The sequence below is a fragment of the Pezoporus flaviventris genome, unplaced genomic scaffold, assembly GCF_033815535.1.
Source record: "Pezoporus flaviventris isolate CSIRO_AGI_PZ_B2104156 unplaced genomic scaffold, CSIRO_AGI_Pfla_v1 ptg000023l, whole genome shotgun sequence".
In the NCBI taxonomy this organism is placed as follows: domain Eukaryota; kingdom Metazoa; phylum Chordata; class Aves; order Psittaciformes; family Psittacidae; genus Pezoporus; species Pezoporus flaviventris.
In genome coordinates this window covers 10099910-10108393 of record NW_026892571.1, presented here as the reverse complement: position 1 = coordinate 10108393, position 8484 = coordinate 10099910, and the positions used below count along the sequence as shown (strand labels likewise).

The 8484-nt window shown below is 41.2% G+C and overlaps 2 long non-coding RNA genes across 2 annotated transcripts; one reads left to right on the top strand and one right to left on the bottom strand.

The window, feature by feature from the left end:
• Window positions 1-909: 909 nt before the first annotated feature.
• Window positions 910-7245, bottom strand: LOC133271298 (uncharacterized). Its single transcript, XR_009744071.1, has 2 exons — window positions 7179-7245; window positions 910-1143 (listed from the first exon to the last, which is right to left on the bottom strand). It is a non-coding gene; the product is annotated as an uncharacterized LOC133271298 (long non-coding RNA).
• Window positions 7246-7344: 99 nt separating this feature from the next.
• On the top strand, window positions 7345-7913 carry LOC133271297 (uncharacterized). The gene is made up of 2 exons (XR_009744070.1): window positions 7345-7444; window positions 7660-7913. It is a non-coding gene; the product is annotated as an uncharacterized LOC133271297 (long non-coding RNA).
• Window positions 7914-8484: the final 571 nt, after the last annotated feature.

The window sequence follows — 8484 nt, the reverse complement described above, 5'->3', positions numbered from 1 at the left end:
AAACTCAGATCAGGTTATCTGAGACCTGGGCTGCAGGGACTTTTCACTGTAGCCTTTCTTCAGTAAAAAGAACTCCACAGTCTCAGCATTACAACAAGAGAAGTGAGAAAGGATAAAGACTGAAGCCATGAAGAGAGAACTGAACTCCTAGGGAGAGAAGAACAATGAGAGATAAGATGCAAGGTAAATAAAAAGGCACGAAGGCTTACTTGTAACTTCAGAGAAAGTGGAGGGCAAGGGGTCAAACTTTACAGTAATTAACCTTGCAGACTTTCAGTGTTCGCTGATGCAACCGCCTAAATGACTACAGCATGGGCAGTCAGGTCTGGCCCATCTTCATCTTGAGAACTAAGGATGAAAAAGGTGACAAAGAAGTGACAGCTCCACCGTTAGATCCCAGGCAGTTTGCTGTGCTACAGGTCTGACCTGAAAATGGGAGTTTGCTCTGGAATCTCCCGACAGTGTCATTTTAACTGTAAGAAGCAGCATTGTGAAAGCGTGTACCTGCTCCTTGATCCACCAAAGCATAGACATACAAGCTAGCCTTTAAATACAGAAGCCTCTGTTAAGCAAGCACAACTGTTCACAATATGAATTTATTAAGCATTTACTTACACACTTCCCTGGATCAAGAAAAGTATTGTCATGGGTGTCCTCTAGCTGCACAATTAATTGAAGCAGTACCTGATTCTGTCAATACTACTGACAGAATGATAAAAATCACACAGTGAGTAACAGAAATGTAGGAACTATGAAAACTCATACATAAAATGAAATGAGTATCCACATCTTATTTTTTTATATAGCTCACACACAGAAAAATGAGTAGTTTCTATCACTATCCTCAACGGCTAATAGAAAAATAGCAAGCCTGGTTTGGGTGTTCTGGCAAGTAGAAATATAGCATCATTGCCATTTAATGCATTTGTTTGTTGGCTTAGAAAGAGACTTCAAAATCTTGGTGTATTTACACTGAAAAAGCATCATAGCAAAAGGTGCTTTATTCAAACATTTTGCAGCCAGCTTTATTCTGATAAAGACAACCAATTTCCATATCACAAGTCTGTCTTCCTTGCTGCATTCCTGGAGAGCAGGCTATCCCCAAAAACACTGGGAGATCCATTGAGGTCTTCTGCATACAGCCTACAGAGAGATGATTTTTCTTCATTGTTGGTGCATTGCAATCATATATAGCTATAGTTACTGCAAAACAAGATAACTGTTATACAGTTACCAGGAAGACCTGCTGCCGCTGAACACCCCCATGAACAAAACTGTGGGGACGCCTCTTTTTCAAGCTTCTGTCTTGAAGTTTTGCACACCTTTTTCCTCCCACTACAGGATTTAAATACAAATTCTGCAGGATGTGGGGAAGGCAAGGCCAGCTCTGCCCAGTCCCTAGCACACAACTTATTAATAATCACAGCAGAGGAAGAACATAGCTGCATTCCCATTCTCTCAGTATAATAGATCAGAGATTGAGAACTCCTGCCTCCTGAAAGGTCTCTTTTGCTTCACAGTCCAGTTCATATTTGTTTAAGCCTGAGGCAAGCAAACAAGACACAAGCTCCCAGGAATCCATAACCACCCTGATGCTTCTGGGTTGCAAATCATCTCCATTGCCATCTGTTTTCAGTCACTCCAAAATGAGTTCTGAAGAGTCAATTGTTTTCTTCTAGGAAAAATAAACATGCAAGCTGCTATTCTCCTGATTTCCAGCAATTTTCTGCTGTGGGTAAATGTAGCTTCAGATTTTAGAACCAAGTCTCATTCTCATCCAAAGAATTTTGCAATATAATTACCTCATTTTTACTGACTTGGATAACTGCTTTGGATAAAAAAGAAGAAAGGGTGTAAAGTCTGCAAGACTAATTCCTCCTCCTGACCCTTTGTTATAAAACCTTGGAACAATTGATAGTGATTAATCTCAGTTGATATTTCTTTGGTTCCCTATTTGTTGATTTAAAAGCATTTTATGACTGATTGTTTTCAGTTGCTTGGAGAGCCGTCAGATCTGTACTGTGGTTTGATTTGGTTTCCAGGGAGTAAAATTATTATTTTTCTTATTTTTACAGCTCTAACACATAGTAGCTGATGGAGGTGGCCCTTCAAAAACCATACTGTGAAGCCAAAGCTACCTCCAGACTGAGAGAAGATTGCCTAGAGATTCTGCAGGCAGAAGCAAGATATGGAAGGCAATAAGATAGGGCTTTTTTTTTTTGGTCAGGGGGTTGTGTTTTGTTGCCTGGGGGGGGTTATTTTATTACTAGTTTTTAACATGCCCAGTTTATACATTGAGGACACACAGTCTCAAATACAGTAGCTAAATCCATCCCTAGGTGTAACATCAGGAATGTGGCTTTCCAGGAATGATGTCAGCCTTTGGAAGGAACAGTACTGTCAGAGCCGGTTGGGGGGCTGAATTTTCTGCTTGTTTAGGGCTGGAGTGCTCCAGCCCAAGCAGTGCCCCAGCCTATGAGTGCTTGGGAAAGGCTGTGCTCAGTTGAAGGGGTGTGAAACAGGGTTCAAGACTCCAGACCACAAGACAAGGACAAAATGAAACATAACGCCCTTCTTCCTTGAGTTCTGCTAGCTCTTTTAACACTGAACTGCTCAATATCAATCGGCTTCACCTTCCATCTTCAACCTCCTGACCGTCTCTAACACTGACCTACACCCTTTGACTCTGAACCTTCCTTACCCTCAATTTTAGCCTGTTATAATCTCTGCATCCTCCTTTTCATCTGCATCTCACAGCCGTGTCCACCCTGTCTTTCCTGACTCCTCACTTTTCTCACGGTCCATCTACAGACATGACCAACACCACGTGTATGTCATCCCTGGCTCACCCTCACATCTCCTTCCAATTCCAACTAAAACCTCACCAGCCACTATCTCAAACAAGTTCTGAAGAAAGAGCAATCATCTGTCAGAGTTCCTCCTCCAAATTATGCAGAATAAAATTTCATTAAAACAGAAGTCTTTGATATTAGACAGTGCTTTGATTGCTTCCACATATAGTACACCCAAGTTTTCCTTGTTTTCAGAAAGTATATGAAAATCAGGTTTTATTCTGGAACTTCAGGGCTCTGCATGATCACAACTGTTTTTCTCTATAGCCTGCTGTGCTCATTTATACACAGTGTCAGTGCTAACAACTTGACCTAAAGCAGAACTTACATGTGAGCTCATGTGTATGGAGAGAACAACTGGCTGCTATTGACCACAGTTTGTTAAAATTTAAGCACTTCTGAAAAAAAAAAAAAAGAATGCTCTTACAGCCATGGTGTCTTACTGGACAGATTATGTGATCTGCTTAACACATGTTCATGTTCATCCCTGTCCAGTTAATAAACACTAGGAGGAGACTGCTTTAGGCCAAGCACTATATGGTAGTGGCTGCGGGACATAGTCAAAGCCCAGGGGCCACATTTGCTTCCTCCTCCTTCTTTGTAATCTGTTTTTTCCACTGCCCAAAGTTAGCAACATGTAAAACCAGTGCTCAGAAATGCAGTAAAATGAGTGATAGAAGTCATTACTTTGCATGCCCCCACTACCTCCAAAGGAAGGTGTCTCCAGTTCTCTCCACCACTCTCTCCTTCCACTGCTCACATTACTTCTTAGTCTGCTGTCACTGCCCTTCCTAGTTGGCTGTATTACTACCAGTTCTTTTTAAAAAGAACAAGAAAAATCCAACCAAACACTAAAAACCAACCAAACCAAAAACCCACACAACTCTTTCAGTTGCCAGATCATTATTCACCATTTCAGCCTTTCTGAAGCATCTTAAATAATTTAGATGATGCTTCTCTGGCTCTCTTCTTGAGCCTACAGCCCTGCTACTCTTTTCAAGCCTCACACATTTTCTTGGATTTTTACTTTTCCTCTTCTAGTCCCCTCCTCCACAACACATTGCAAGAAGTGGAAGCAAGTCCCATATTATGCCCCAAGAGACCATTTATAACAATGGACTTGAACTTGGTTTTACTAAATCACTCATACCAACATCTTTGCTTCTTTGCTTTCTAACCCATGGCCATAAATTGTTATGAAAACAGTACAGCAGTTGTATCTTCACATTTATGTCCTCGTCAGCTTCTCTAATATACTGCAAATACAGCCTATCAAATACACCAGGCCACATTGAACCATGACTAACACAGGTACAGCACTACAGACTGTGGGTGAAATTTTCCCCACCTTTTCTCACATACAGATCTTTGAACACAATTGAAAGATCTGGAAATTCATTTCCCCTTCATCTCTGGTCATCACCTTAGGATACCATCTTCTGCAGACATGTTTATCACTGCTTCAGCAGTACTGTCTGCTTGCAAGCCTATTGGATGAAGGATGGATTGAAACCATCCTAGAAAAAAAATCACTTTTATGTTCACATCTCTTCTGCTTCTCACCATTCTGGTCTCATTCCTGTCATCCAATTCCTCTTTAGCCACACTGCCAGCTCCCATACGCATTCACATCACACATTTAAGAAGGTGACAAAGAATGTCAAATGTTTTTATAATCCAACTAAACCTCATGTGCTGTTTCAACCACCAGCTTAGTTCACTGTTCTCCTTTTAAACAAACACAAACAATTCCAGAAGATCTAGCAACAACAGAAACAGGCAGGCAGCAGCGCAGTACACACTGAAACTCAGCATGGTCCCCCATTAGGAGGAAAATTTCAAGTGCTTTAATCATGACAAACGGCACCACAATGAGTCAGTGGATATGACGGGTCAACCTCTTGGCTGGTGCAGCGCCAACAGCTTCCACAGGGGTTCATCAGGCATGAATTGGCCCCATATGTGAAAACCCGCTATAATTTGTCCAGTTTCTCCCATCCCTGTGGAGCAAAGTCTCCATATGCGAGATCCCACAGAGCTGTCAGCCAATGTCACATTTCAATAACAGCAAAAACAACCAGGGCTGCATAAACCAACAAAGCAATCCCATTGCTCATAAACTGGCAAGTGACCTAGGTTGGCAATGTTTTTGTTGATCACAACCCTTTCTATGGAACAAAACATAGGAACTATCACGCCAGAACAGGCTCAGTGATCCATCTTCTCTTTGCAGAGGCCAACATTGATGCTTTAACAGGAGATTAAAAATGGATATATGAAGCCTGCAAAGCACCTGGGTCAGTTGTGCAGTATTTTGCCTTTGACCCAGGGCAGGACTCTGCTGCTCTTATATACAACTGTGCAACATTATACTATGTTATCCCAGATATGACTGACATATTTCTTCATGACAGCACCTGACAAAGTCAGAGGATTGTCCTTTCTTCTTTTCTCTTCCTTTTTATTTCAGCTTGATTAATATAACTGCACATCCTATTCTTAAGATCAAAGCTCTGACTTATCAATAAACTGGACTTCACAAATTAATTCAACTTTGTGTCAAAAAAGCAACATTGTGATTATTTCTCATGTTAATGTCTGTTCTAACAGAGGAAGAAGCAGTCCCATAGCATTCTCTCTTGAACCTTTCCCTGGTGCAGAGCTCTAATCTCTTTCCTTGCTTTATTAGACATCAAATTAATGTTGGTCAATTCAATCACTTTTTAGAGAGATTCTCTCCCCCCAGACTTTGTACACTTTTGTTCTTTTCTACCTTAATTCCACCTTCTCAGGCAAGCTTTATATAGTTCAGCTACAAAAATATTTAGCTCTACCTCTACCCTAAACCAAGACTGCATTCTCTGCTCCTACAAACAAACCAATAGAACAGGTGAAAAATACAAATATTAAATTAAAAAATGAGACAATATGTTTTGGCCTGTTGCATCTGAACTAAAGTTCAGCGAAGTTGGTTCCAATGGCACTGACAGCTATACAATGAATCATATTCTCTCTAAACCATTGATATTTAAAGTACAAGCTGTGTTTCATTGCTAAAGTGGAGATTATGATCAGGGTACTGTTTTATTTGCCTGTCTTGTTTGGTCACAGAATGATTGATTTTGCAAATATTAAATCAAAAGAAAATACAATCTGTTCTATTATGTCTTCTATTTTTCCCATCTCTGAAACAAGCACTTTTTAAACACTCTGCCAGTGAGCCTCACAGAGCATACCACATGAGGAACTTATAAATCAATTAGAAAAAGAGCATAGACACTTTTGTTTCAAGCTACTAAAACCAAAAGCATTTGGCTCACTCAATTTATATATTATTAATACTTATAGCATCTTCTGACTATAGAGCATGAATTATAGAGGGGAAACACTTGCATCCGTCCCCAAGCTAAATATTTTCTGACGTACCAACTGCCAATTCTGGCAGCCCCGCCACCCTGGTTAGGTGATAAATTAAAGCTCACACTCCCATTGTGCCCCTTGCCAAGCCAGGCAGAGTTCAGCCAGCCAAAGCCTCGCTTGTCCAAACTGCACCCACCCTCTAGTGGGATGAGGAAAAAGTGCTGCTCCGGGCTGCAGTTCTCTCCTGTGTGTGCTTGATCCTGCAGCACAGGACGGTTTGCCGTAACACTGAAAGAACATTCGCATAAGATAAGCGTGCTAAGACTTTTCTTTCTCTGCTTCTTTCTAACCCCCCCCCCCCCCCCCTTTCTGCTGGATACACATTAGTAAGGCACTTTAGCTTTAAAAGATGATTCAAATCCTGATGAGTTTTACCAAGAAACTTTATGGGCAATCTTCTTTCTAGCTTTGCCTGGCACTCTTCAGAGTCAGTGCCATTTTAACTGCAGTTTCATAGGCAACTAAGCAGTGATTAATCCAGTGAATTAGTGGCTGGTAACTATCATACCTTTCTTTTGTTATAAAGAGAAAACAAACACACCAAAAAGCAAAAATTCTTAAAAAAAAAAAAAAAAAGCTCATTTTCCTCTATGTTTTAAATACAATTGACTGTAAAAGGTAGAAAAATGAATATTGTTGCTAAACAGTGAGCACTGCAGCTGTGGCACAACCTGTGAAAAAGCAGCAGAGCTGTAAGGAGGTTTTAAACCCTGACCTGGGTCAGCTGTACAAAATAGAACAAGTGAGCAATCCTCAGAGCAAATCTCTCTAGAAAGCAGTTGCAGCAACTGAAGGTCAAATCCTGCCAGGGAGGAGACAGAGCAAGATGCTCTGCAAAGGACAGAGAAGCAGGACCAAGGATGAGAGCAGGACAGCACCCCAGCTAGAGATACAGCCCCCCAGTACCTGGAAGGAGCTGAGCAACTCCCATGGTCACAACCAGGATCAGCCACAATGCAGAGCACCAAACAAGCTCAAAGTAAGGCATAAGGCCAAGAACAGCAGCCCCATAATATCAAGGGCTAAGCCTAAATACAGGTCAGAAGCAGCAAGCACAGAACACGAGTGATAACCCAGGTGAAACTACCCAGGGCAATCAGAGTCTGCAAGCTCTTACTGAGCTCTGGCAAACCTCTTTATAAACCCAGACTAACGATCCCCAGTGAATTCAGGTGAGTCAAGCTAGGTTCAAAAGAAATAAGTACAGACTTGCAGCAAAGACGCAAAGTGAAAAAACTGCTAAGAAATATATTCTGTTCTTAAATATAAAGACATAACTTGCAAATAAATTTGCTTCCTTTATCAGTAAACCTTGATGAAAGCTAGAGATGAAGAACTGACTCTACAAACAGTGATACCTTTTACCAGCCTATTTTGTCCACTACAGGTATGACAGCAAGGCAAAGGACAAAAATAAAGCAGCCAAGGCCATTAAAAGCAAGAAGGGGCCTGAAACAACTGAACAGGACTGAAGACAGTATGATCCCTTCCTCTACATGATGCAATCAGCAGCCTGCTAGACAGACTCAGGTCTAGAATGGAAACAGCATGAAGTGAAAGGCGGGAGGAGAGGGTGTGTGGAATAAAAATAAAGCTATCTTTCATAGATCACATGGTCCCACCAGGAACTATGGAAACCTCTGACTTGTCTGGCTCTCTGTCTTTCCCTCCCTATGGGTCTTCTGCAGAAAGCATAGCTTGTGTGCCCAGGAGGTGATGAAATCCCTAATGTTGTATGGCACATGGGGAATTTGGGAGATTGCAAAACAGGATGTTTCTTGGAGGAAATACAGTCTCAGCAAGCAAAAGGTTCAAGTACGGTACATCTCACAATGATGTAAGAGCTTGATTATGCATCTCACTTAAAGCCCAGCTTAGGGTTTTAGTTCTAGTAGAACTAATAGGCAACACCTGCTGCGATGAAAACAATTTCCGCCCCTGAACTCCAGCAGAAGTGTTTATCTTTTGAGTTAGAAATGTTTCTCTAATGTCTGAACAAGACTCCAGGGACAAGAACATATGCCCAGAACTGACGTTTCTGCGCATTAGATAGCTTATAAAAATGAGAATTAGAAAAACCTGGTATCATCAGATGTCTCATCCAATAAAGTCATTAAATGGAAAATACAGAAAGGTTCCTCTAACGTTTCCTCTCTCTGCCACTGTAGTCCTAGTTTCTCTTTGTAGAGCAGAAACAGAGGCTACTGAAAAG